Raw genomic sequence first — 27,586 nt, 5'->3', positions numbered from 1 at the left:
AGGATATCCGCACCTCCAGGTTAGTGGCATTGCACGAAGTATCAGAGACCATCCATGTGCAACTGACAGTGGGCAAGACTGCTTTTCAGTTTAAAGCATCCTACAGACCACCCTCTCAAAGTCAGGAATCCCACTCGGCTTTCCTGAAAACATTGGAGAACATGAAGATCTCTCCAAACACCATTATATTGGGCGACTTCAACTACCCAAACATAAACTGGAAGCATTACTCAAGCCCCAGCACCTTAGCCCAAAGGTCCCTGGAATTTATAAACTCAAATGCTATGGAACAACTAGTCACCACTCCCACAAGAGGGGAAAACATACTAGACCTGATCATTACCAACATGGGGACTCTATGCTCCATACCAGAAGTATATCCCTCATTGGTAAGATCAGACCATAAATTAATTTCACTGGATATCCACATCCCGACCCCACCCCCAGCCCAGAAAACCAGAGTGAAAAACTTTTCAAAAGCGAACTTCACACTTCTTAAAACTGAAGTGGAATCCTTCAAAGCCCCAGGGCCAGTGGAAACTACGGCCCAAACTGCAGAATCCTATATAATCGCATTCTACGGACATCTCCAGGAATGCATGGATCATGCTAGCCCAAACAAAATCAAGGCCCAATCATCCAAAGGCAGGCGTCCAGTCTGGTGGACCACAGCCATAAATAAATTGTACAACAGAAGGAGGAAGCTACTACATGATAGAGCAAAATCCCTAAAAGGGAAGGCATCTCTGATCAGTACTAGCAAAAAATTACGATCCCTCATAAAATCCTCCAAGGCCAGCTTCGAGAGAAAAATTGCACAGAACACTAAAGACAATCATAAGGCTTTTTTCAGTTATGTTAGGAACCTGGGATGCAACTCCCAGACTTGTTCTGAGTTGATTCTAAATGACAAAAAATACAATGCACCCACAGATATTGCCAATATCCTGGCAGACAAGTTCAGTGCAAACTTCTCCACCCCCCACCCCCCAAAACAGCAAGTATCTATCCCGGCAGAGTGCAGCCTCCCAAACATCTCTGATGCTCAGGTGAAGGCCGCCCTCTCCAAAGCAAAAAACACTGCTTCCATGGGAACAGATGGCATCCCGGGTTGCGTCCTACATGAACTCCAAGAAGAACTAATCCCTCAAGTAAAACTGCTGTACAATCTCAGCCTCACTACAGGATATGTGCCCAAAGAATGGCATACAGCAACAGTGGTCCCATTCCACAAAGGTGGTGCCTCTATGGACCCTGGAAACTATCGCCCCATAAGCCTGACTAGCCTAGTCTGCAAGGCTATGGAGAGGATCATTATGGAACTCATAAATAAAGACATTGAGGACCTACAGACACTATATCCTACCCAATTTGGCTTCGTCAAGGGCAGATCCTGCCTTATGAACCTGGTCGGCTTCTTCGAAACAGTCACCAAGGCCATAGATGATGGGAAGGTCCACACAGCCTATCTGGACCTCGCAAAGGCATTTGACACAATACCCCACTCGGGCATCATAGATAAGCTCTCCAGCCTAAATATAAACTCCTATGTCACAAGATGGGTCGCAAACTGGCTCAATGACAGAACCCACAGAGTCAGAGTTGCTGGAGCCATGTCAGACTCAAAACCGGTCACAAGTGGTGTCCCACAAGGTTCTGTCCTGGGACCTCTCTTGTTTGGTATTTACTTTTCTGAGGTACAGGCCAATGTGGGAGGACTATGGCTCACCAAGTTTGCAGATGACTGCAAACTGGGCGCCATAATCAACTCTCCAGCTGACACAAACATCCTTCAAAAGGTCTCAGAGACGGATAACTGGTGCCAGAGCCATGGTCTAAAGCTAAATGCCAAAAGTGTATAGTCATACCCTTTGGCAAAAACAATGTGCCCACAAATTACCACATAGGTGGTAACCCATTAAGTACAGAGAAAGTAATTAGGGATCTGGGGACCCAAGTTGATAGCAATCTCTCCTTTGACAACCACATTGCCAAAGTGGTTAGAAAGACCTTCTACATAGCCCACCTCATCATGAAAGGATTCACAGCTAGATCAAGAGAGGTAATTGTGCCCCTTTATTCATCCCTCATCAGGCCCATCATAGAATACAATGCCCCCTTTGGGACGTACCTTACCCGACACCTGCAGCAATTAGAAAGACCCCAAAAGTACCTCACCAGGAGGATCAAGGGACTCAAACAGATGCCATACACTGCTTGGTTAAAAAAACTCCAGCTCTACTCAGTTGCATAACGCCTACTTCGAGGCGATCTATGCCTGACATATAAAGCTATGTCCAACCCATAAATAATGGACATGCTCCACCTCAGTAAATCTAAATCCTTTAGAGCCACACGCTCGAGGGACTTGAACCTCAGCACAGAAATAAATAGAACATGCTGGAGGGACAGATTCATAACCCAGAGGCTCCCTTCGCTCTGGAACAGAATTCCAATTCATGTTAGGCAGAGCACCTCACTGACTCTCTTCAAGAAGAATCTTGATGAGTAGATGGGGGATCGTAGGTTTGTCCCAGAGATTACTTCCGTGTCACTATTAGACAGAGGCACAGTAAACTAAATTTTAAAAAGGGCACAGTATACTCAAATCAAGGGGTGGCGTAAGCCAAACACAATCAGGCTAGGCTTATAAATGCCCCAGGGCAGATAGCCTAGTATGAACCTATGACCTATGAACCTAAGAGAACTCTACTAGCATCTGGAAAGGGACTCGACAGTTGCACAAAACAAATCAGTTTGCAAGGCAGAGACAGAAAGCTAAAGAAGATAGTCAGACACCCTTCACAAAGGAAGCCAGCAACAACCAGTTCACCAGTTCACATCAAAGGTAGATGGACAGACTACTGTCAGCAACTTCTTGATGAAGAAAACTACATAGAAGGTATACTGTTCAATACACAGACTGAACTGAAAAAAGAAGATAAAGCAACCGTAGAAGTAGGAGCAGCAATAATGAAAATTAAGCCATAGTAGATATGAACAAGAGTTTGGGTGAGATAGGGGAGACACGGCTCTACAGGGTACTCATAGAAGTATGGAGAGAAAGAAAATTCCCACATGACTGGAGAATAAGGATGCTATTGTCTCTGTACAAGAACAATGGGGATATTCACAACTGTGAGCAGTACAGCATATCAAACTGGAGATGAGTGGTTCAGATAGAGATCAGGATGCAGCACAACTGACCCAATGTCTGCAGTGAGACACAGAGTAGAGAAGAAACTGGAGATGAGTTAAGAGACCAAACTGGCATTCATAGACTTGAGAAGGCATATGAAAAGGTCCCAACAAAGCTGATGTTGACAATGCTGTAATGGTTCATGGTCCCAGAAGCATTGGTAGAATTATCCCAGGCTATTTGTAAGCATGCTCTGATGCAAGCATAAACAATGTTTGGATTCACAAAGGGGTTCCCATTGGGAGTGGGAGTGGGTGTGCATTAGGGTTAAGTTCTGAGCCTGCTGCTGTTCATACTGGTGATGGATTACATTAGCAAAGCTCCTCTCTGCCGACTATGTACCATGTCAAGCAGACTCTGAACAGGAATTTCACCAAAGGACTGGGGAATTGAATGCAAAATTGTAGGCACAATAACTGAGTACAGCAGTTGTCATGGAAGCATATGTGGAAGTCTGAAGAAGCTGAAAGAGATGGAAGAGAAAATAGTGAAATATGTTAATAGCTTCAAGTATAAGGGAGTGCTGGTTGAAAAAAAATGTCTGAAAGAGGAGCTCAGGACTAGAATCAACAAAGAGTGCCAGGGATAGTGTGATAGAAGAATGGAAAAAAATGAAAAGTAATGTTTACAAGGCAGTAGTGGGACCAATATTATACTATGGTACAGAAACCAGGGGCAGAGCAATTAAGGAAGCTAGAGGTGATGGAGATGAATTGTCTGAGGTGGGTGGTAGGTTGCATCCTGCAGGACTACTGAAAAATGAGGCCGCAGAACAGAATCCAAAGTAGCCCAAATTGCACAGAAGGTCAAAGAGAACAGATTACAGTGGTTCACGCACATGTACAGGAAACCAGAGACAATCTGTTGTTACTGTTAGTCAATAATTCCTGGCATTAAGAGTTTCATACTTCTTATTGATCAGAAAATATATCAGGATGAAAGAGTTGTAACTTTTCTAAGTCTTTAATTATTATACAGGATTAAGGCTTTGTATTGTTAATGAGTTGCTGTGCTAAATGTACAAGGCTCAAAGTTCTTTTCCACATAAGTCACTTAAAAAGATAGAAATGACCCCTGGTTTCTAGTGTTATCTTACAGGACTAAAGGTCTGCTCATTTAATGAGCTGCTTTCTGTGCAAAGCACACAGAGCTCTATGTTACCCCCATACATCTCATGTCATTCATTCTGCAAAGCCTATTCTACTACTTATTTATGTGAGCAAGGCTAGTAACAAAGGATGTTCTTGTTGTCTAGTGCTCACCTCAGTGTTCTAGGATTTGCTCATTAGCCTAGGGTAGTTTAGAAGTGTGGCAGCCCCCCATATATGAGCATGCTTGCGCACCACACACACACACACACACACACACACACACACACACACACACACACACACACACACACACAAACACAAACACACAAATAAATATTTCTTATCTAATCCCCCTATTATGACCACCCAGGTAGACAAAGTCACACACAGACACAAACACACACCCCTGAGACCATGCATCGATCTGCATAGACTCACATATTGCACATGCTGTCACGCACATACAGATCTGCACTTTCACTCATTACTTCCTGTCTGTTAAATTCCTGGCATTCATCTCTAGCATGAACTCACCTATTGAAAGTAAGGGGGTAAATGTGAACTTTTACCTGAGTTAATTAGCTTGGTCATATAGGATGACTTCAGCTGCCTCTTGATTCTCTGAATTGCTTGACTGTATAAATACCTTACCATGGGAATTTCCAAGAGAGAACACATGGCTAATTAGCATACACCACTCCCCTGGAATACTTCATTAGCATTTGGTTCAGCAGAGGAGACGGACCACTGCAGTGATTCTACAGACCATGTAAAATTACTGCAGGGGTTCTGTCTCTGAATCAGAAATGGCTACTGCTATTGGGAAATGACCATGCCAGGGGTTACCACTGGTGGTAGTCCTTTCTAAATCCCGGTGAATGTCCTCTATTTTAAGAGTAGATATTCTTAGGGTACTAGATCACATAAGAATGTATGCGCTGTTAAATAGATCTAAGTTTATGAAAATTTCAGTAAATCTCAGCACAGTATTGGAGAATATATGCCTAAAACTTAGGAACTGAGGGGTATGCCAAGTGTTTTTTTTAATAATACTCTCAATTTCATTTGCATTCATATATACTCAGTTCCCCTTTTTACCTATCATTTATTCTTATTTCATCTCATTCACTTTCATTTCCTCTTATGAAGATTTGAATTCATCTCAGTCCCTTTCATTTCCCCCTCATAATGATTTAACATTACCACACAGTTCACCTTTAGTACCACCATGTCTCACAAAATGTAATCCTTTATAGCCCTTAGTATCTTTGAAAATAAATCAGTGTAAAACTACAAAAGTGCAAATGTGCAAAGAAGTTGGTTTTAGTCAAGCTGTATTGGCAATACTTTTAACCAGGTAACAGTGTATCACGAACTGCCAGTGCATATTGTTTACTACCCTTTGCATGAGGGAAGATTTCTTTTAAGTTTCCAATAAACCTTTTGCTGCTTTAATCTTCTTTTCAACCAAAGTTATTTCTTTGTTTCTTATGGCTCATCCTATACACAGATCAACGTCTTATTTGTAGTTTCCTGACACACTAACCTTATACCAAATGACACAGTCTGTATTTTATTATATGATGCAATGAAACTAATTTACATGTATTAAATTAGCATACGTCAGCTTAATCTTTTGCCTTTGTCTTTGTTTAAATGCATAAATCTTATCAACAATATCCTCTTTTTAACCCTGTAATAGATCTTGTCAAGGAGTAGTGTTATTCATTTCTGTAGTTTACTTAGGTCCAGATTCAGGAAAAAATGTCTCCATTGTGGTAAGCAAATTGCATGACAAGTGGCCATGTGAAGGGTGTGCAATTCAGAGATAGGCACATACTGTTACTAGGGAATGCAGAGCAGCAAATTCAATCTCAGTGCAGACTGCAACATTATTAAAATGAGTGGGCCTGTGTATGTAAATAAAGCAAAACAAAATGGCAAAGGAATTCACAAATGTTTAAACAAGCTTCAGAGCTGTGCACACTGTATAATTGAACTCAAATGAATGTCTGCTGTCATGCAAAGGGAACTTCTAAATAATATTAGGGTGGTGCAGCATTAGTTAATGTGAATCTGCAAGAAGCTTTGTGGTACATGACTCTGACCCCTGAGTTGCCATATCATCTAACTGCTCTTAATGATTCATGGACTCCAAGACACTGATATTGTGGATGGGTACTGAGTGGATTGGGACCATGGAAGACATTGTGGACATGTGTTGACCTAACGTGCAGTCATGTAAGTGTGATGGAATGCCTATCTTAGTGGACACTATGGCATGTGTGGCTTAACATATATTAGCTACAGGGACCCTTCAGAACACTGCATGTGTCTCAGGCATCTGTCTTAAGAATACTCCATCAGTTTCTCTATGTCATGCTTCAGCATTTTGGGGAGCATATGTGGTTCCCACATACTACAGATGAGAAAGGCAACACCACTTGGGCCTTTTATTATATAGCCTATTTCCCTGAGGTACTGGTTGAATGAGATTGCAACTACACTGAATTAAAGGTCCCACCTGGTAAACTAGGAAGGAAGTCCATTAAACTGCAATCACTCCATCAGCTGCCCACTGATGTGATGTACAATGTATCATTCATAGTATGTCCTCAGGTAACATAGGCAGTTATCACAGTTTTAACATATGATATACCTGTGACTTGTACCGACATTTTGTGAGGGGGGTGACTTCCCTCAAAGACATTTTTAGGGAGATCCCTACCAGATGATATAAACTTCATATGACTGAAACTCATTTGACTGAGACCATAAGACTGTAATTTCAAAATACTGAAAAATCACTTGACTGAAATCTTACAATGCTAAATTTCAATATACTGAATTGTAAAGTGGATGATATAAAACCAGAACAGGTGGGAGGCTATGCCCCCATACTCCATAGCCCCCCACACCCCTCCTAACTGTATATATACTAACTCCAGGATCGCAATATAGTGGGGAAAAGGGCATACATCTTTTCCCCACTGTAGTGCAATCCTGAAGTTAGTATATAGAGTTAGGGGGGTGGGGGGCACAGCCCCCTGCATTGGGGAGTGTTGGTGGTGTAGACTCCACCTATTCTGGTTTTATATCATCTACTTTACAATTCAGTGTGTTGAAATTTAGCATTGTAAGATTTCAGTATTATGGGTTTCAGTCAAGTGAGTTTTCAGTATTTTGAAATTTCAGTCTTTCGGTCTTAGTCAAATGGGATTCAGTCAAATGCAATTTCTATCATCTGATAGGGTTCCTTTGTGGGACATGCAGATTATGTCCTGGAACGTTGCTTTATGACACCCATTAGAAATATACAAAATTAAACAGACCAAGGATGCAATCATGCCCAATCACAAAAAGAAACATTACTGGACATGTGCTTGAGCTGCTGAAGGCACACTTTGGCTGCCTGGATTCATCTGGTGGTGTGCTGCAGCATGGCCCTAGAACATGTGCAAATATATTTTCAGTGCGTCCAATGTTACACAGTACTATACATGGCAGGCAGTTACAACAGGGTGGGTACCTGCTGGAGCAATAGATCCCAACACATCGGACTGTAGAGGCTGAGTCAGATGAAGGGCTATTGGCAGAGCCAGCAGCAGGAGACAATCATGGCAGATGGAGGTGGGTGAAGTATGCTAGCAAAGAGGCAGCAACTTACACACAAAAAAATAGCAAACCAAATTAAAGAAGATTCACTACAGTTAAAAGTGCTGTATGAAAACCAACACTGGGCTGTACTTACTCATGCACAGGCTGGCCATGCTGTGCATCAGACATAAGTAACCCAAGTAAAAATGTACAAAGAATAGGGTGCAATTATCATCATTTACACAGACTGGGGATGGAGAACATGTGTGCATAGCTTTCAAAGGAAAATGTGTGAGTGCTGAGGAGCATTAAAATAAGTGGTGCTTTTGTGTATGTGGTTTCAGTGTGCAGGGTTTAATGTAAAAGAGATTACGAAGGAACATCATCAGTGGAAGACTGTATGTATGTGTTTGTGTGTGTGTGTGTGTGTGTGTGTGTGTGTGTGTGTGTGTGTGTGTGTGTGTGTGTGTGAGAGAGACTGTTATATCATGGACTGTGGTGGGGTCAGTGTGTATTTACTGGTACACAGTATCAGCTACAACACTGTGGCTTGATGTACTGGACAGGTCCAGGGCAAGCTGCATCGTACAGGCTTGATCATCCAGTGTACACACCCACCAATGAGAAATGGTTCGATTAGAAGTTACACCAGTTGTACCACAACCCTGGCTAGATGTTGGTATGTTGTGTGACCATGACTGACTTCTGCTATGAGTTGTACCAATGCTATGACTGCCATACCATGGTGATTTTCTCTGCTGGGCATAGACAGTTCCACAACAGATGTGGTCATGGAAATGATAGTTCTGAAGTAGCTTGATCCATGTCCACAATGGCTATCAACTGTGGAGCTAGAGGTGGAAAGGGTTCATGGCTGCTGCCTCTCCTTTGGTAAGTTAGAGGACATGGCATATTCTAGTACATGATTGAGCCTATCAAAACAATCACACATACAGGACATGCACACCTACGGGTCATCTTATACACCCTGAATTACCCTTAGTAACTCCACGATGGCTGAGTTTGTACTAGCTGTTCCTCAACAATGGCCTAGCACATATGTTGAATTATGACCACTGAAAACTAACCTCAGGGGCAGGGAAATAACCATGTCTTGAGAGAGCAACATTACCCACCCACCTGCACCTCTTTGTCTATGGAAGCTAGGGGCAGATTTAGGCATGTGTCCACTAGGGGTACCACATTTCCCTGATTGCATGTGTTCCCAGTAGCCTGTCCTCCCTGCATGGTATGTGATTCCTGTGCTGTGCCAAGGTATGTGTAAGGGTTACAGTGGTCATATTCCATGTATCCAACACACAACACACACACACACACACACACACACACACACACACACACACACACACACACACACACACACACACACACACACACACCCTCTCTACTCCCTGATTGTGATAGCACATCTTCATCATCGTTATCATAGGTTGCAAATCCTCCAGCATCAGGCAGTGGCACTTTCAAAGTATTACTGATGGATAAAAAATCAGCTGTGAATACATCAAGATACAATATCCTGAGTAAGACCAAGCATCAGAAGTATACAAAAAAAGTGAGCTGTATGAATAGCAGCAATAAAAAAAAAATACTTGCATACCATGTACAGATGGCCCTGTAGGGAGAATCCCTGTTATACCTGTATAGCATAAATCAGACAGATAAAATAAAGCTGGACAGTAAGCAAGGGGTCAGAAGTACTTAGAGAAAGAGGTCTACATGTCTGGGGAATCCACTGTTGATAATCTTGTTGGATGCTCAGGCTTTGCCCTAATATCCATCATCGCACTGTGTGATCATGTGGTGGGAAGCACCTCTGATAGAAGCCAGAAACTCCTCCATCTCCTTAAGAGGTAGCTCAACCATGGGCAGCACTGCACATTTGAGGTCTAGTCCAGGCCTCTAAAGGTAGATTTGTAATTCTACATATAATCTGATTGAAATTGTGTCACTGTAATGCTTGTTTCTTAACAACATATAAACTGGCATGTTTCACACCTAAAAGTGCCATTGTGATACATTGGTAATACAGTACACATTTTACCATGGCCCTGCATCTGACATGCAGATGAGAGGCCCATCATTGTGCCACTGATAGCACATGCCAGAACAGGTGTTGGTGTGAAGTATCTGTCATTTTTATATTCTTCTTCTAGGTAAGACATTATGACTGGAAAAGGAGAATGTAGTACTCCTTTTAGAGCACAAATGTGGTATCTGAAGGAAAGTAAAATCTTTCTCTACTTCCTTTACAAGGAATAAAGCCAGAGGTTTTTACAGGAAAGCTTTGATGGGCCTTAGTATAGGACTGACGTCCAGGCTGTCACACATTCCTTTGTATCACACACATGGGGCAACAGTGCCTTCATCATTTTAGTGCTATTAGAAGTTGACAGCTTGTCATTATAAGCTGATGAGAGGATGAGGTAAGACAGTAGACATCACCTGTGTACTGAAAGTATAACTTACATTAGCTACAAATACAGCCTGCTAGAGCATGTCACCCACAGATCTTACACAGTGCAATTTTTCTCTCCATTGTCACTTAAGCCACTGCAGAGAGTAGGCAGTTGTGCAACAGGAAGAGAATGAAGCCCCTCAGAGTGATCCAGGATGAGAGCACTCACAATGTACAGCTTTTAATTAAAAACCTATTCGGGTAGTACAGATGGAGTTTCATACAGTGCAAGTTTTATATGTCACTCACACTTCTCTGTTAACTTCCATAGTTCTAAGGTCACAGTATGACTGTTAGCGATTAGAAATGGAAAAGGGTCTCAAGATATTAAAGCTTTGCTTTCATGGTATGGGGATGCTAGTTTAAGCCCCCTGTGTGCATTGTAACATAATTTTTAATTTAAGGTGTCTTCATTAGAGTACCTACAACATGAGAAGGATGAAATATGTATTAACTACAATATTTCATTGTAGAATTTTGTCTCACAGACCCACTTAGCTACTTTACTATATCATCTTTTTAACTGCAGTCTTCAGTCACACTGTAGCCATAGCTCACCATGCTAAGGCTGTGCCTTAGGAATTGTGTGTGATAATGCATCAAAGTTCAGTTCTACACTTTTCCCTGTGCACCATTCTTAGTCATTCCTATGTTTGTAGTTCCTTCATATGTATCTATCTAACTATATGTGTGTGTGTGTGTGTGTGTGTGTGTGTGTGTGTGTGTGTGTGTGTGTGTGTGTGTGTGTGTGTACATGTAACATAAGAACTCAGAACTCATTTTATCTAAATACAATATATGAATAAAATTTTAGCAATAAATTATTTTATCTAACATGTTTAAGAAAGGAAAATACACCAAACATAAATGTTTTTTGCAGGGGGGAGCAATCCCATCTACACTCCTATACCTTTCTTACTTAAATATACTGAGCCCACAGCCAAATTACCACAGTGAAAAGAGCAAACACCACTCACAGTGAATCACCGCTATCCATTTTTAACTTTCTCTGTGGTTGTGTGACCATGGAGCTAAGTATTTTTAAACACAGGGAGGCTTGCCCCCCAGCAAAAACATTTATTTTAGGTGTATTTTCTCTTTCTTAAATGTTAGGTAAAATGATTTGCCATCAAACTGACTTATTGATAAAATGTTGGGGAAATGTGTTTAGATAAAATAGATTTATATAAATACATATATGTGTATATGCACACTCACACACACACACACACACACACATAGATATATATATATATATATATATATATATATATATATATATATATATATATATATATATATATAATGAGTATATCAGAGCTAGGATTGGTTGGGTCTTTGCTGAAGTAACAAAATAGCCACAGCTAAACAGGGTGACTTTGAGAAACTGTCCCCTTAATCAATTTCTGTGAACATTTCAACTAATATCTGGGATATTTCCTGTTTTCATTTTTTTGAAGAGCCCCAGAATCAGACTATCCAGATCAGTTCCTTTCTAGGCCTTACGTGAGTCAATCATTGCCAAGACCTCATATACTGAAATGGGTTATCTAAGCCTCTCATTTTCACTGTCTGTAAAATTTGGAAAGTTGTATGCCTTCTTCCTGCACATCCTCCTAAAATGGCCACCATGCCAGTGTCTCCAATATCAATTCCAGCTCACTTTACTGAGAGGAATGTTATGGTGTATAACATGACAGACAGAAAAGGAACCCAACAAAACCATACAACTATGTGATGGTAATTATCTGGAACAAAGACTTGTACAAACTTCAGACTGCTACTGTTAAATAAAAACAAAAATGTTGCCTTTTAAAACCAGAAACTGAAGTGAGTCTGTTTACCCAAATAACTACAAAGTCCCCAGCACTTCCACAACCAGGAACCCCACTAGTTCAGGTTTATTGTCATTCTCACCTAGATGTGGAATGGAAAGCAGAATAGTTGAATGATCTAGGTATATAATGACAAACATTGCCCTTCCCCCAACAACTGTAAACATGTACAAAGATGTAATACTTGGTCCATTATCCACAGATCACTGTTAAGGCAACAATAAATCACCCATGTTAACCATCCAGTTCAGAAAATTGCAGAAAAATATGACCCACCAATTAGCAAATCTAAAGTCTGGCACAACATGCATGAGTGCATAAAAATAGTGAAGATAAGACAGTAATTAACTGATATTGTTCAACTTAGCGGAGCTGAGCACCTCGCATTATTTTCTGCCTAATTTCCAATGTCTTTCCGTTTCTGATCCATTTGTGTTACCTCCTAAATGGATGGGTCTGGTATGTGAAAATCACACTTAACAGCAAAGATCCTACAAATTCCTTACTCTTTCTGAAAATACTCATCCTGTCATTAAAATTTAGACATTTCAAAATAAATTGTCTAAGCAGGTTTGGATTCTTCAGATGGGGATTGATTCTGTGGGCCCATTCTATTATAATATGACTATTTTCTACAGTTTCTCTAACTCTGCTATTTTAAACTTAATGAGGTCATCTACCATGACCCATCCATGCAGACCCAGAATCACTATATATATATATATATATATATATATATATATATATATATATATATATATATATATATGCATTAGGAAAACTTCATTTTTAGATGTCAACTGATATTTATCAGTATTGTAAAAAATCTCAAGAAGGTGGTTGTTGTAGTCCAGTTTGTCAAACAAAACCATACCCCACCTTTGTCATGTTTCATAATCCTGTTTTTTTGGTTGGATCTGAGTTCTCAAAGTAATTGTGATTCTTCTTTGGACATATTATAACATCTCCTACAAACAAATGATTGGTGTCAAAGTCATGGTCTAAAACTAAATGCCAAACAAATGCATTATTATTCCCTTTGGCAAAACAGAATTCCCTACAGATTATAATATTGACAGCACCTCCCTGAGTTCCAACCCAGTGGTGTGAGACTTGGTATCATGGGTTGATAGCAATCTGAGTTTTGACACCAAGTTTCCACAGTGATAAGGAAAGCCTTCTATGTAGCCCACCTCATAAGCAAGGACATAGCATGGAGGTCAAGGGATGTTAAAACTCGAACCACAATAGAAAATTCCATGGCAACCAGACTCAAGGCACTCCAAGACAAAACAAAAATTTAATGGAAACTGTAAAGTTAAGCACTTTCGTCCATTAGCTTGGACTTCTACAGAACTAAAATCACTTAAGACAGCCCATCCTTTTTAAATCCTTAATATACTCATTATATATAACAATCAGTTGTCAAAATTCCCCTTCCATTTCCAAATAAGTTAGAATATAGAGAGCTTCACTGGCATTTGAAACTGGATGCTACAACAAAGCCAAGTCTCAATGATTATGTGTCTATTAACTCAATGCTTAGAATGAGAGCAGCTAAATTATAACTGCTGAGACTAACTATTTTAAATTTTGGTGATGCTAGAATATTAAAATTTGTACTTTGAGTTTGTTAATTTTAAATGAAGAGTGTATTTTTGAAGCAATATGAGTTTTTTAAAATGTGTTCCTTTAAATGGAAGGGGAATTTTGACAATTGATTGTTAATTAGCATATTAAGGGTTTAAAAAGGGATGGACTGTCTTAAGTGATTTTAGTTCTGAAGAAGTCCAGGTTAATGGATGAAAATGCTTAAAGGAAAACTACAGGAATCCGCACACTTTTTCTAACATTTAGCCATTATTTCCCCCCATCATAATGATCCCTTCACCTTAAAATGACATTCGGTCATCAGATACCTTTTTTCCCTCTGTTTCCATTGTTATCCCCGATCCGTTACCAGTACAGCTTGCCATTGCAAAATAAATGTTACTCTTGCACTTCCTGGAATATCCGACAACTCACCCATCATTCTCAGTGTATTTTTCTGTTGAATGCAGTTGTACACCCCCATTCCTCTAATTTTTGCCCAGTATCTGTCCACTCGATAATTATTCACGCCCTTGTCATCACTTCTCTGCAATTGCGCCCCTCTTTTCTGCATAAATCCACCCTTGCCCACAACAGGAACTTTTTTTTTAGTATTCAGTTGCTGCACATGATTGTTTCCTCAATGGATTGTTTGGTTGCTACGGGTTATTTACTATTTAATGAAATACCATAAGAGCTGCTGTTTCTGTGATGAAATTGCAAAAAAATAGTACAATAAGATCTTGGAGTGCTTCTGGTTCCTGCTGCCATATTTTCTTTGGTGAGTTTTGTTAAATACATATTTTGGGGGGCTTCATAAAGTTTGAAGTATGTTGTATGCAGCAATTGTTTAGGATTTATGATCTGCAAAATGCAGAAAAAGAGAAATGTAATCTTCAGGGACTTTCTACTTTGGATAGAGCAGTACTTGCAAACCTTAAGAGGGGAATCAATTTGGTCCATGTGCTTTATAACTTTTTAATTAAATCATACCTCTAAACTGTCCAGATTTTTGCAGAATGGCCAGATTATTGCCTCATACTTTTCCTCACTTCCTCATAAGGTTTGTGGTTTTCTGTATTGTTGTAACCAATCAGTGATGACTAAATTTACTAAATAAGGACATGCATTTGTTTTTTTTTTGTTTTTTTTTTTACGTCCTGCCCTTCAGGAAGTGCATTGTAATACAAGACCTTTTTATTCTAGCAACTTTCTAAATTTATAAGAGCAATATTTTTCATTTGTTCCTATTTTAGGACATTATCCCTCAACATTATTTAAGTATCGGTCCAGATTTTGTGTGCAAAGAGGTTGAGAGTAATGCATATAGTATTTTCTGTGTATCCACGTCTACAGCAGAAGAAACTCTTGCTTGTTTTTTGTGATGCTTGCACATGGATAAACATATTACTGAAGTGCTTTCTTGGGTAACTGTTCAACTTCTTGTACTTATGCATGGCGGTACAGATTAATGAAGGGGTCACTTGGGGAATGTTTCATCTCATTACTTGATCATATACCTAGAGCGGTCACTGAAGATAAATTATTCATTTTTGTGTTTCTGCACACTGGCACATACTAATGAAGGGGTCACTTGGGTAAATGTTTCATTTTCATGCCTCTGCATCGTAAGACAAATTACTATAGTTGTCAGTTGACAAAATGGTTTATTTTGATGTGTGCACATGCCTCAAGATATTTCTGAAGAGCTTGTTTGGCAATTGTTTTTTGTTTTTGTGCTTGTGCATGTTTGGACATGTTACTAAAGGGGTCACTTGGGGAAATGTTTCCTTTTGGTACATGTGCATACTTGGACATATTATCGAATGGGTCACTGGGATATATGCATCACTTTGGTGTGTTTTTAGTGTACCTGGACATATTATTGAGAAGTCAGTATGGACAATGTTTAACATTTGTGCTTGTCCTTGCTTGGACATAGTAAGGAGAGGGTCACTTGTTTAATGTATCATTAATGTGGCAATGCATTATTAGACATACAACTACTCGGTCACTTGGGTACATGTTTCATTTTGATATTTACGCTTATTTGAACATACTAAAAAAGGGGTTGCCTTGTTAACTGTGCCTCTGCATGCTTGTGCATTTAACTGAAAACTGAAGTGATTGCTAGGGGTAACTTTTACTTTGGTGTTTCAGTATACTTGAACATATTAATGAAGAGATCATTTGGATAAATGTTTCACATTTCTGTTTGTGCAAGTGTGGGATTTGTGCTTACTTGGACTTACTAAAGAAGATGCTACCTTAGTTAACTGCTTGATTTTTGTGAAGGTGCACACTAGGACATTATAACTGAAGTAGTTGCTTGGCTAAATGTTTTAATTTTGTGTGTAAGCATACTATCAAGGAATGGCTCACTTGAGTAAATGTTTCATTTTTGTGCCTCTGCAAATAAGTACATTTTACTGAAGGTGTTACTTGGCAAAATTCCATGCTGGCACACACCTGGCCTTAACATATTAATGAAGAGATTACTCAGTTGACTGTTCCATCTTTACCACTGGTGCCTGTTTGGATGTATTACTGATGAGGTCCCTTGGGAAAATCTTTCCTTTTGGTAATTGGACATATAACTGAGGTAGTTGCTAGTATTAATGTTTTATTTTTCTGATTCTGCAACCTTACACATATAAATAAATTAGTCATTCGGATAACTGTATCATTTTTTGTGCCGCTGCATACTTGAACCAATTACTGATGATGTCACTTGGGAAAGTGGTTTATTTTGATGGCTGCCCATGCCTAACCATATTATTGAAGAGATGGCTTGGGTAATTGTTTCTTTTTTAGTGTTTGTGCACATTTTGATATATTACTAAAGGGATTGCTTGGGGAAATGCTTCTTTTCCGTACATTTGCATACTCCAACATATTATTGAGGGGGTCACTGGGAGAAATGTTTCATTTTGGTGTTTGTGCATACCTGCCCATTTTATTGACAGATCCTTAGGGTAAATGTGTAACATTTGTGCTTATGCCTGTTTGGAGATAGTTCTGAAGGGTTTACTTGCTTAATGATTCATTATTGTGGTTGTGCATTAGTTGACAATTTACTGAAGGGCCCCTTGGGTGTATGTTTCTTGTTGGTATTTGTGCTTACTTGGACGTATTAAAGAAGAGATCACCTCATTAACTGTTTGACTTTTGTGCTTCTGTGTATCTGGACATGTAACTGAAATGGTTACAGTGGTAATTGTCTTACCTTTGTGTGTCTGCATGCCTGTACATATTAATGAAGGGGTCAATCGGGTATGTGTTTCCTTTTTTGGTGATACTTCAAACTTGAACATATTAATGAAGGGGTCACTTGTGAAAATGGTTCATTGTGATGCTTGCATATGCCTTAATATACTACTGAAGAGATTGCTTGGCTGTTTTGGCTGTTTCATGTGCAGTTTGTTCATATTTGATCATACTACCAAAAGGGTTGCATGAGGAAATGCTTCATTTCAGTCCTTGCACATACTTGTACATATCACTGAAGGACTTACCGAGATACAAGTGTCTTTATGGTGTGTATGTGCATGACTGGGCTTATTACTAAAGGGTCTTTAGGATAACTCTTTCACACCTTGTGGATGCTTGGACATATCAGTGAAAGAGTCACTTGTTTAGTGTCACATTATTGTGGTTATGCAATAATAGACTTTATTTAATTATTTTTATTTGTTTTATTTATTTGACATTTGCTTACTGGGGTGGTCTGACTGGGTCTACAGAACCTGTTTACAGCAGAGGCCTGGGGAGGGAAATCTCCACACACAATACAATACAAATACAGTATAACCCACTACAATACAAATGACATGAGAAACACTGTGTAAAAGTAAGTTGAAAGAACATAAACTTTATCACAAGATGTTACACAATATACTACACATTTAGACAATTCTATAGAGTTACATTTTACTCAATTAAAATTTGAGATTTCTATAGAGTTCATATTATTCAAGGGTCACTTGGGTATATGTGTAATCTTGGTATTTCTGCTTACTTGGACATATTGAAGAAGGCATCACATAGTTAAGTCTGCCTCTGCATACTGGACAATATAACTGCAGTGATTGCTGGGGTAAATTGCATTATTTTTTGTCTTTCAGCATAACTGGACATATTAATGACATTAAATGTGCCTCTGCAAACTGGACAATTACATTGCAGTGGTTACTGGGGTAAATGCATTATTTTTCATCTTTCAGTACAGTTGGACATATTAATGACAGTGTCACTTGGGTAAATCTTCCATATTTGTGCTTGCGAATGCTTGGTGCTTGTGGTTACTTGGACATATTGAAGTAGTTGATTGCTTAGTTAAATGTCTGATTTTTGTGCTTGTACATATTTGGACATATCACTATAATGGTTTCTGGGCTAAATGTTGTAATATTGTGTTTCAGCATACGTGTACATATAAATAAGTGGTCACTTGGGTAAATGCTTCATTTCTGTTCCTCTGCTTACTTAGTCAAATTAGTGAGGGTGTCGCTTGTGAAAATGATTCATTTGTATGTTTGCACATGCCTAAAAATTTCACTCGAGGGATTGCTTGGTTACGTCTTTTTTTATTTATTTTTATTTGGCTTGTGCATATTTTGACATATTACTAAAGCGTTTTATTGGGGAAATGTTTCATTTCGGTACATGTGCATACTTTCACATATTTCTGAAGGGGTCACCTTGACAAACTTCTCATTTTAGTCTTTGAGCATACCTTACCTGGTCATATTATTGAGGGATCCTTAGGTTAAATGTTTCATATTTGTGCTTATGGTACTTGGACATAGCAATGTAGGGGTCACTTGGCTAATGTGTAATTATTGTGGTCATGCATATTTGGACACATTACTTAAGGGTCATTTGGGTAAATGTTTCATCTTGGTATCTGTGCTTACTTGGACATACTGATGAAAGGGTCATCCTGTTAAATGTGCCTCTGCATACCTGAACACATAACTGCAGTAGTAACTAGGGTGACTGCTTTATTTTAGCCTTTCAGTACAGTTGGACATATTAATGACAGGGTCACTTGGGTAAATGTTCCACATTGGTGTCTGTGGTTACTTTGACATATTAAAGTCGGTGATTGCTTAGTTAAATGCTTGATTTTATGCTTGTGCATATTTGGACATATAACTGCAGTGGTTGCTAGGAAAAAATGTTTAATATTGTGTTTCAGCATACTTGTACATATTAATGGTGTTTGGGTAAATGCTTCATTTCAGTTCTTTTGCATACTTGGACAAATTACTGATGGTGTCACTTGGGAAAATGCTTTATTTTGATTCTTGCACATGCCTAAACATATTACTGGAGTGATTCCTTGGGAATTCTTGCTTTTTGAATGATTGTGTGTTTTTAGACAGTACTAAAGTGGTTATTTGGGAAAATGTTTTATTTCGGTTCATGTGCATAATTGCACCCACTACTATAGGGGTCCTCTGATATAATGTCTCATTTTGGTGTTTATGCATACCTGGCCATATTTATTGAAGATTTCCTATGGTATGTGTATCACATTTGTGCTTGTGCATGCTTGGACATAGATATGAAGGGGTCACAAGTGTAACTGTTTCTCATTTGGGCTTGTGCATGCTTGGTGTCTGTGCTTACATGGACATATTAAATTCAGTGGTTGTTTAGTTAAAAGTTTCTTGTTTTTGTTTGGGTAAATGTTTTAATTTTGCGTTTCAGCATACATATGGGATATATTGGTTAAGAGGTATTTGGAGAAATGTTTCATTTCTGTCTTTCTGTATACTTGGATGCATTACTACAGGTGCAACTTTAGAAAATGGTTCACTTCCCTGCTTGCACCTGAATTAACATTTTACTGAAGAAATCGGTTGGGTAACTGTTTGTTGTCAGTGCAGGTTCATGTCTAGACATAACAGTGAAGGGGTCGTTTCAGCAATTGCTTCATTTTGGTACTTGTGTGTACATGGGCATGTTAATGAAGGGGTCACCTGGGGAAATGCATAATTTTTATTGCTTGTGCATACTGGGAGATATCCATGAAGGGGATGATGTTGGAAATAAAACCATTGGTGTGTCAGGGAAGTGGTTGTGCATACATGGTCATACTTCTGAGGTGATCATTGGGCAAAATAATGCATCTTGTGTCATTGTAGTGATTATTCTTAACTGATTCAAACTGATGATGGGGTTGCTTTTAGAAATGATTTGGTTTTGTTTCAGGGAATTGCTTTGTTATTATTTGAGTAAATTACTGCAAGAATGGCTGTATCCTTAATGATCCTTTTGAACAGCCTAACAGGTAAGGCTTTTCAAATTAGTGAGTCAGCATTTACTGGAATGAGTTTATGCCTTGCCGTTGCGGATTCTGATGACTGCTAAGGTGCTCTATTCTTCTAGCGCATAACCTGGTTTGCATCTAATATTGCGTGTCATCTGAAGGGTGTTTTATAGGTACAGTTTCAGGTCTGGCAATAGTCAACAGGTAATGTTGACTGGCACAGGAATACACTGCTCTCAACCTTGCATAATGCTTTCTGGATTTGTACGTGGGACAGTGTGAGGCTGTATACACAAAATTGCATAGATTGGTGGAATGTTAGCCTTTGGGGGATCAACTTTGATTCTCTGCTAGCAAAATGGCTATTTGCTCTGTGACTCACTAGGTGTTATCAGGTACCATTAGTTCTGAGAATTTGGGGAGTATGGAGATATACAGTGGCTATAAAAAGTATAAACACCCATGTTAAAATGACAGGTTTTTGTGATATAAAAAATGAGACCACAATAAATCATTTCAAAACTTTCCCCACCTTTAATGTGACCTATAACCTGTACAATTCAATTGAAAAACAAAGAAATCTGTTAGGGGAAAAAATAAAAAATGTGCAATAAGCTGCTTGCATAAGTGTGCACATCCTTAAACTAATACTTTGTTGAAGCACCTTTTTATTTAATTGCAGCATTCAGTCTTCTTGGGTAGGAGTCTTTCAGCATGGCACATCTCGACTTGGCAATATTTGCCCACTCTTCCTTGCAAAAGCACTCCAACTCTGTCAGATTGTGAGGGCATCTCTTGTACACAGCCCTCTTCAGGTCACCCCACAGATTTTCTATTGGATTTAGTGCAGGGCTCTGGCTGGGCCATTCCAAAACTTTAATTTTCTTCTGCTAAAGCCATTCTTTTGTTGGTTTGCATGTATGCTTGGGGTTATTGTCATGTTGAAATGTGAAATTCCTCTTCATCTTCAGCTTTCTAGCAGACGCCTGAAGGTTTTGGGCCAAAAGTGACTGGTATCTGGAACTGTTCATTATTCCCTCCACCTTGACTAAAGCCCTGGTTCTAGCTGAAGAAAAGCAACCCCAAAGCATGATACAGCCACCACCATGCTTCACTGTGGGGATGGTGTTTTTTTTGTGATGCAAAGTGTGGTTTTTGAGCCAAATGTACCATTTGGAACTGTGGCCAAAAAGTTCACCCTTGACCATGACACATTTTCCCACATGCTTTTGGGAGACTTGATGCATTGTTTTGCAAATTTTAGCCAGGCCTGAATGTTTTTCTGTGTAAGGAAAGGTTTTCATCTTGCATCCCTACCCCATAGCCCAGACGTGGAGAATATGGGAGATTGTTGTCACATGTAGTACACAGCCAGTAATTGACAGCAATTCCTGCAGCTCCTTCAGTGTTGCTGTAGGTCTCTTGGCAGCCTCTCTGACTAGTTTTCGATTTGTATTTTCATCAATTTTGGAGGGACATCCAGTTCTTTGCAACATCACTGTTGTCCCATATTTTCCCCACTTTTTGATGACTGTCTTCACTGTGTTCCATGGTATATCCAATACTGTGGAAATGTTTTTTGTACCCTTCTCCTGACTGATACCTTTTAGCAATGAGATCCCTTTAATGCTTTGTAAGCTGTCTGTGAACCATGGCTTTTGCTGCAGCAGGCAACTGAGTAAATGTCAGGAAAATCCTACTAGGACAGCTGAACTTTATTTGGGGTTAATCTGAGTCTCTTTAATTGATGGCAGGTGTGTACCCAAGAAGACTGAATGCTGTAATTAAATCAAAAGGTGCTTCAACAAAGTATTAGTTTAAGGGTGTGCACACCTATGCAACAAGCTTATTGGAGACTATATTATATTAGAGAATGCACAAAATTACGAACGCTATATAATCAACCCACAATCCCCGAAAATACAAAATGTCGAACAAACAGATCAGTAATTTTTTTCCAGGGAAAAAAATTGCTGATCCGTAAAAAAAAAAATCCAAACACAAAATAATGTTGGGGCTTTGCCCCCCCCCCCACCCCCCTACTTAAATATACCAACTCTGAGATCCCACCACAGTGGAGGAAATGGCAAAGTCCTGAAAACGGCCAGGTGATTTTTTTTTCCCTAGGAAAAAAATCGCTGTTCCGTGCTTTTGGAATTTTGCCATTTCATGCAATGACGTTCGGCAGCACAGCATTCACAGTTTTAAGCATTCACTTAAATAATAGGAACCCACTTATTGTACATTTTTTATTTTTTATATTTTGTCCCCTAACAGATTTGCTTGTTTTTCAATTGACTTGCACAGGTTATAGGTCACAGGGAAAAGTTTTGTAATGATTTATTGTGGTCTCATTTTTTTTTATATCACAAAAACCTGAACACTTCTTTTATCCACTGTACTACTACTGGCTGTTATGCAGTGTAATTTTGAATTTCTGAAGAGAGATGTGTGTGTGTGTGTGTGTGTGTGTGTGTGTGTGTGTGTGTGTGTGTGTGTGTTTGTATGTGTAAGAATGTGTATGTTTATATATCTAGAAAGTTTTTTATATATAAATTAGTATGCATATATATATATATATATATATATATATATATATATATATATATATATATCTACATAGATATCTATTGATGCATACCTAGGTATATGCTTAAATTTATATATCAAAAATAATATAAACATGCAGAGTTACATAGACTTTTAGCTAAATACATTTGAAAAGATGCACATATCTAAAGAAATACATACATCAATAAATTGATCTGTATGTGTGTGTGTGCGTGTGTGTGTAATGACAAATACATATATAATAGGTTCATAGGATTTTACTAGGCTAACAAACAAAAGTGCATTGTTAAGCCTAGACATGTATCCCAAATCTCAGACAAGTTCTGATACCCTTGATAAGTGTAAGCATGGGCCTGGGAGATGAACCATTTATAGGCTATCCGTGTCCATTAGAGACAAAGGATGCCAAATGAGGGATGAGTTTCTGGTTTCCCATCCAATTGTCCAAGTTACATTTGAATTGAGTTATGGAGGAACTCTGCTTCACATGGATGGGTAGCCTGTTCCATAGACAGGGTAGTCTCTGTGATACATGCCAATCTCTCAAGCAGGTCCTGTTTTTATCATAGGCAAGGTTTTTGTTTTGTGGATATGCAAGACATCTATTAAAGTTGGGTCTGACAATGCCCTGTATGCCAGGCATAGATCTGCCCTCAAAAGCCTGTAAGAAACAGAATATAGGGACAGGGCCTTGAGATGGTTTGCATAGGACATTTTTATTACACCCTGTATTCTTTTAGTGAGGAACCTCTGTGGACTTTCCAGTTGTTGCATATGCCTGGTTAGGTACATACCAAAGGGGGCAAAGTACTCCATGATAGGTTTGATGAATGCTGAATATAGTATAAAAATGACTTCCTTGGATTTAGATGCCATACCTCTGTTTATAAGTTGTGCAACATATAATTATTTTCTCAACACTATAGACACATGATGGTCAAAGGATAGATTACTATCTGTGTGTATCCGTAATTCCCTGACTACTGGGTCAACTCTTAAGGACTGTGTTGTCAATATGATAGTTACCAGGGATGGATGACTTACCAAAGGGTAATGTTATGTATTTCTTGACATTAGTTTTAGTCCATGGCTCTCACACCAGTTGTTTGCCTGTGTCAGCCCCTCCTGGAGAACATTTATATCAGTGTGAGATTCAATGACAGCTCCAAATTTGCAATCATCTGCAAATGTGGTCATCCAGAGACCACAAACATTTGCCTTAACTTCAAAAAAGGAGTGGTCCAAGGACTGATCCCTGAGGGACTCCACTTCTGACTCTCCTCTTTGTAGAGATGGACTCCCAGATTCTAACTTCCTGGGTCCTGTTTGTGAGTTTAACCTGGAGATGACCTGAGAGCTTTGATCCTTTAGAGTCACGAGGGAGTTCTTATAGATATGTTTGTTTATTAGTATTTGCTAAATGGGATGGTGGACTTGTATAAATGCACCAATTCAAGCCAGAGCATGAAAGGAAAGACTGTAACAACACATGAACAAAACACTGTTTTGCCTGCCTGTGAAGTAGCTGGCGTAAATGTGTGGAAGGCATTGTAACCTTGCCCTGTTGGTGTGCCCACTGTGGCTTTAAACCGTGTGTCAGTGACCACACAGACATTAGCATTCTCTAGGATAAAAAGAGCTTTTAGGGAGCTATGGACCATATATATAATAGAATGCTCATAGCCGATGTTAAAAGGTTAGGTTATATATATTTGCTTTTTAGTAATTAATTACTTAATATTTGCTGTTTCTGTATAATGTCTCCATGTGCAGCTACGGAGTTTGGCAGTGTGTGATGGATATGTATATTTTTCCACTGCCCCTGGAATTGCAGTACCTACCTTATTTGCCTTCACTTTCTTCTGTGTCCTTGTGTACATTGATGCAATATAAATAAGTGATGTTTATAATCATTCAGTCATTTGGTTGCTGCGCTTATTTTGACTTATTAATAAAGTGGTCACTTTGATAAATGTTTCATTTTGGTGCTTATGTCTAGCTGAATTTATTACTGAAGGATCCTTAAGGTCAATGTTTCACCTTTTTTCACATCCTCCTACCCCATTTTCATTATGATCTTTCTTTTCTTTGATGTAAGATGCCTGATAAGAGATCAGGAAGCACTATTCGGACAACGTGGGGGACAAGGCTACCTGAGTCAGAACTGCCAACCATTACTCTTCGACAAACCTGTTCTTCCATTGTGTGTTCCAAAACCCAAGGATACTCATTTACATAGGAGTCCCAACGTCTGCAGCTGCCTTTCATAACAATTACCTCACATTTCATTATATGTATCTCACTTCCATTGGTAAGCAATCAGGGTCATTGTTATTCAGTCATCTGGATGTATGTCTTGTGTGGTTCCCTTAGAAATAATGAGGTGTCAACACTTAAATGTAAAGTGAGTTGTCTGTTGCTGCTTTTTTTCTTTTACATTTACATCAAATATCTTTACACAGATTGTCTGCAATACAGTCATATGTTGTTTTTTACATTTTAATGTGAATGCAAAGAGCTCAGCTGTTAGTAATTTTTGCAGCACCACATGATGTTACCCATTGTACCGTGCCAGTGCCTTTGCATATGCATGTGGTCATTCCCTGCATCTTTGTCACTAGATGACTTTGTGGTGCCTTCTTGGATAAAGGATTCCTGGAGAGCATGCTCAATGTAGGCTTATGACATTTGTACACACAAATCATTAGGTTTATCTTTCTAACTAATTACTTATTTATCCTTGTGTGTGTATGTGTATGTGTGTGTGTGTGTGTGTGTGTGTGTTACATATCTATATATATATATATATATATATATATATATATATATATATATGGTTCCCTATTAGAATCCTGAAACACTATAAGCCTGAAAGTCAAAATCCTGAAAACTAATGACTGAAAATGCAAAATCTCGAAAATGCAAAATCCTGAAAGTCAGAATCCTGAAAACACAAATAATGCTAATATGTCACGATAAAGACACTAATATCTACCAACTGACCCTGACCCTAACCCTAACCATAAGGTCCGTCACTATCGCACACTCACCTGACCCGCCCCTAACCCTAACTCACTTAAACCGCCCCTAACCCCAATATTTGTCACTATTGCATACATGCCTAACCTGCGCCCTAACCCTAACTCACTTATACCGCCCCTAACCCTAACATAAAACCAACCGACTTACCTGGACCCAACGCATGACCTAACACCACAGGGCTAACAATAGCAAAGCCACAATGACGTCAGTATGTCCATTTTGTGTTTTCAGGATTTTGACTTTCAGGATTTTGCATTTTCGAGATTTTGCATTTTCAGTCATTAGTTTTCAGGATTTTGACTTTCAGGCTTATAGTGTTTCAGGATTCTAATAGGGAACCATATATATATATATATATATATATATATATATATATATATATATATATATATATATATATATATATATATATATATATATTTATACACACACACACACACACACACACACATATATATATATATATATATATATATATATATATATATATATATATATATATATATATATATATATATATATCTATATATATATATATATATATATATATATATATATATATATATATATATGTATATATATATATATCTATATCTATATATATATATATATATATATATATATATATATATATATATATATTTATATATATATATCTATATCTATATATCTTCTTCTTCTTTCGGCTGCTCCCATTAGGGGTCGCCACAGCGGATCAACTGTTTCCATTTCTTCCTGTCCTCTGCATCATGCTCTGTCACACCAACCACCTGCATGTCGTCTCTCACCACATCCATAAACCTTATCTTAGGCTTTCATCTTTTCCTGTTACCTGGCAGCTTCATCCTTAGCATCTTTTTCCCAATATACTCTGCATCCCTCCTCAGCACATGACCAAACCAACGTAATCTTGCCTCTCTGGCTTTGTATCCAATCCTTCCAACCTGGGCTGACCCTCTAATATACTTATTCCTAATCCTCTCCATCCTCGTCACACCCAGTGCAAATCTTAACATCTTCAGCTCTGCCACGTGAAGCTCTGACTCCTGCCTTTTTGTCAATACCACTGTCTCCAACCCATATAACATAGCTGGTCTCACTACCCTTTTGTAGACCTTCCCTTTCACTCTTACTGGTACTCTTCTGTCACAAATCACTCTTGACACTCTTCTCCACCCACTCCACCCTGCTGTACTCTTTTCTTCACCTCTCTTTCACACTCACCATTACTCTGAACTGTTGATCCCAAGTACTTATACTCATCCATCTTCGCAAACTCTACTCCCCTGCATCCTCACCATTCCTCTATCCTCCCTCTCATTCACACACATATAGTCTGTCTTAGTCCTGATGACCTTCATTCCTCTTCTCTCTAGAGCATATCTCCACATCTACAGGGTCTCCTCCACCTGTTCCCTACTCTCACTTGAGATCACAATGTCATCTGTAAACCTCATAGTCCACGGTGACTCCTGTCTGATCTCATCTGTCAGCCTGTCTATCACCATTGCAAATAAAAAAGGGCTCAGAGCTGATCCTTGATGTAATCCCACCTCCACCTTAAATGCATCCACCACTCCCACCGCAGACCTCACCGCTGTCACACAACCCTCGTACATATCTTGTACCACTCTTACATACTTCTCTGACACTCCCGACTTCCTCATACAATACCACAACTCCTCTCTAGGCACGCTGTCATATGCTTTCTCTAAGTCCACAAAGACACAATGCAACTCCTTCTGACCTTCTTGGTACTTCTCCATCAACACTCTCAGAGCAAACATTGCATCTGTAGTGCTCTTTCCTGGCATGAAACCATACTGCTGATCACTAATCATCACCTCCCTTCTTAACCTAGCTTTCACTACTCTTTCCCATAACCTCATGCTGTGACTGATTAAT

Source organism: Protopterus annectens, chromosome 2.part2 (genome assembly GCF_019279795.1).
Source record: "Protopterus annectens isolate FY-2018-M chromosome 2.part2, PAN1.0, whole genome shotgun sequence".
NCBI classification, from domain to species: Eukaryota; Metazoa; Chordata; order Ceratodontiformes; family Protopteridae; genus Protopterus; species Protopterus annectens.
Note: the sequence above shows the minus strand (reverse complement) of the source record.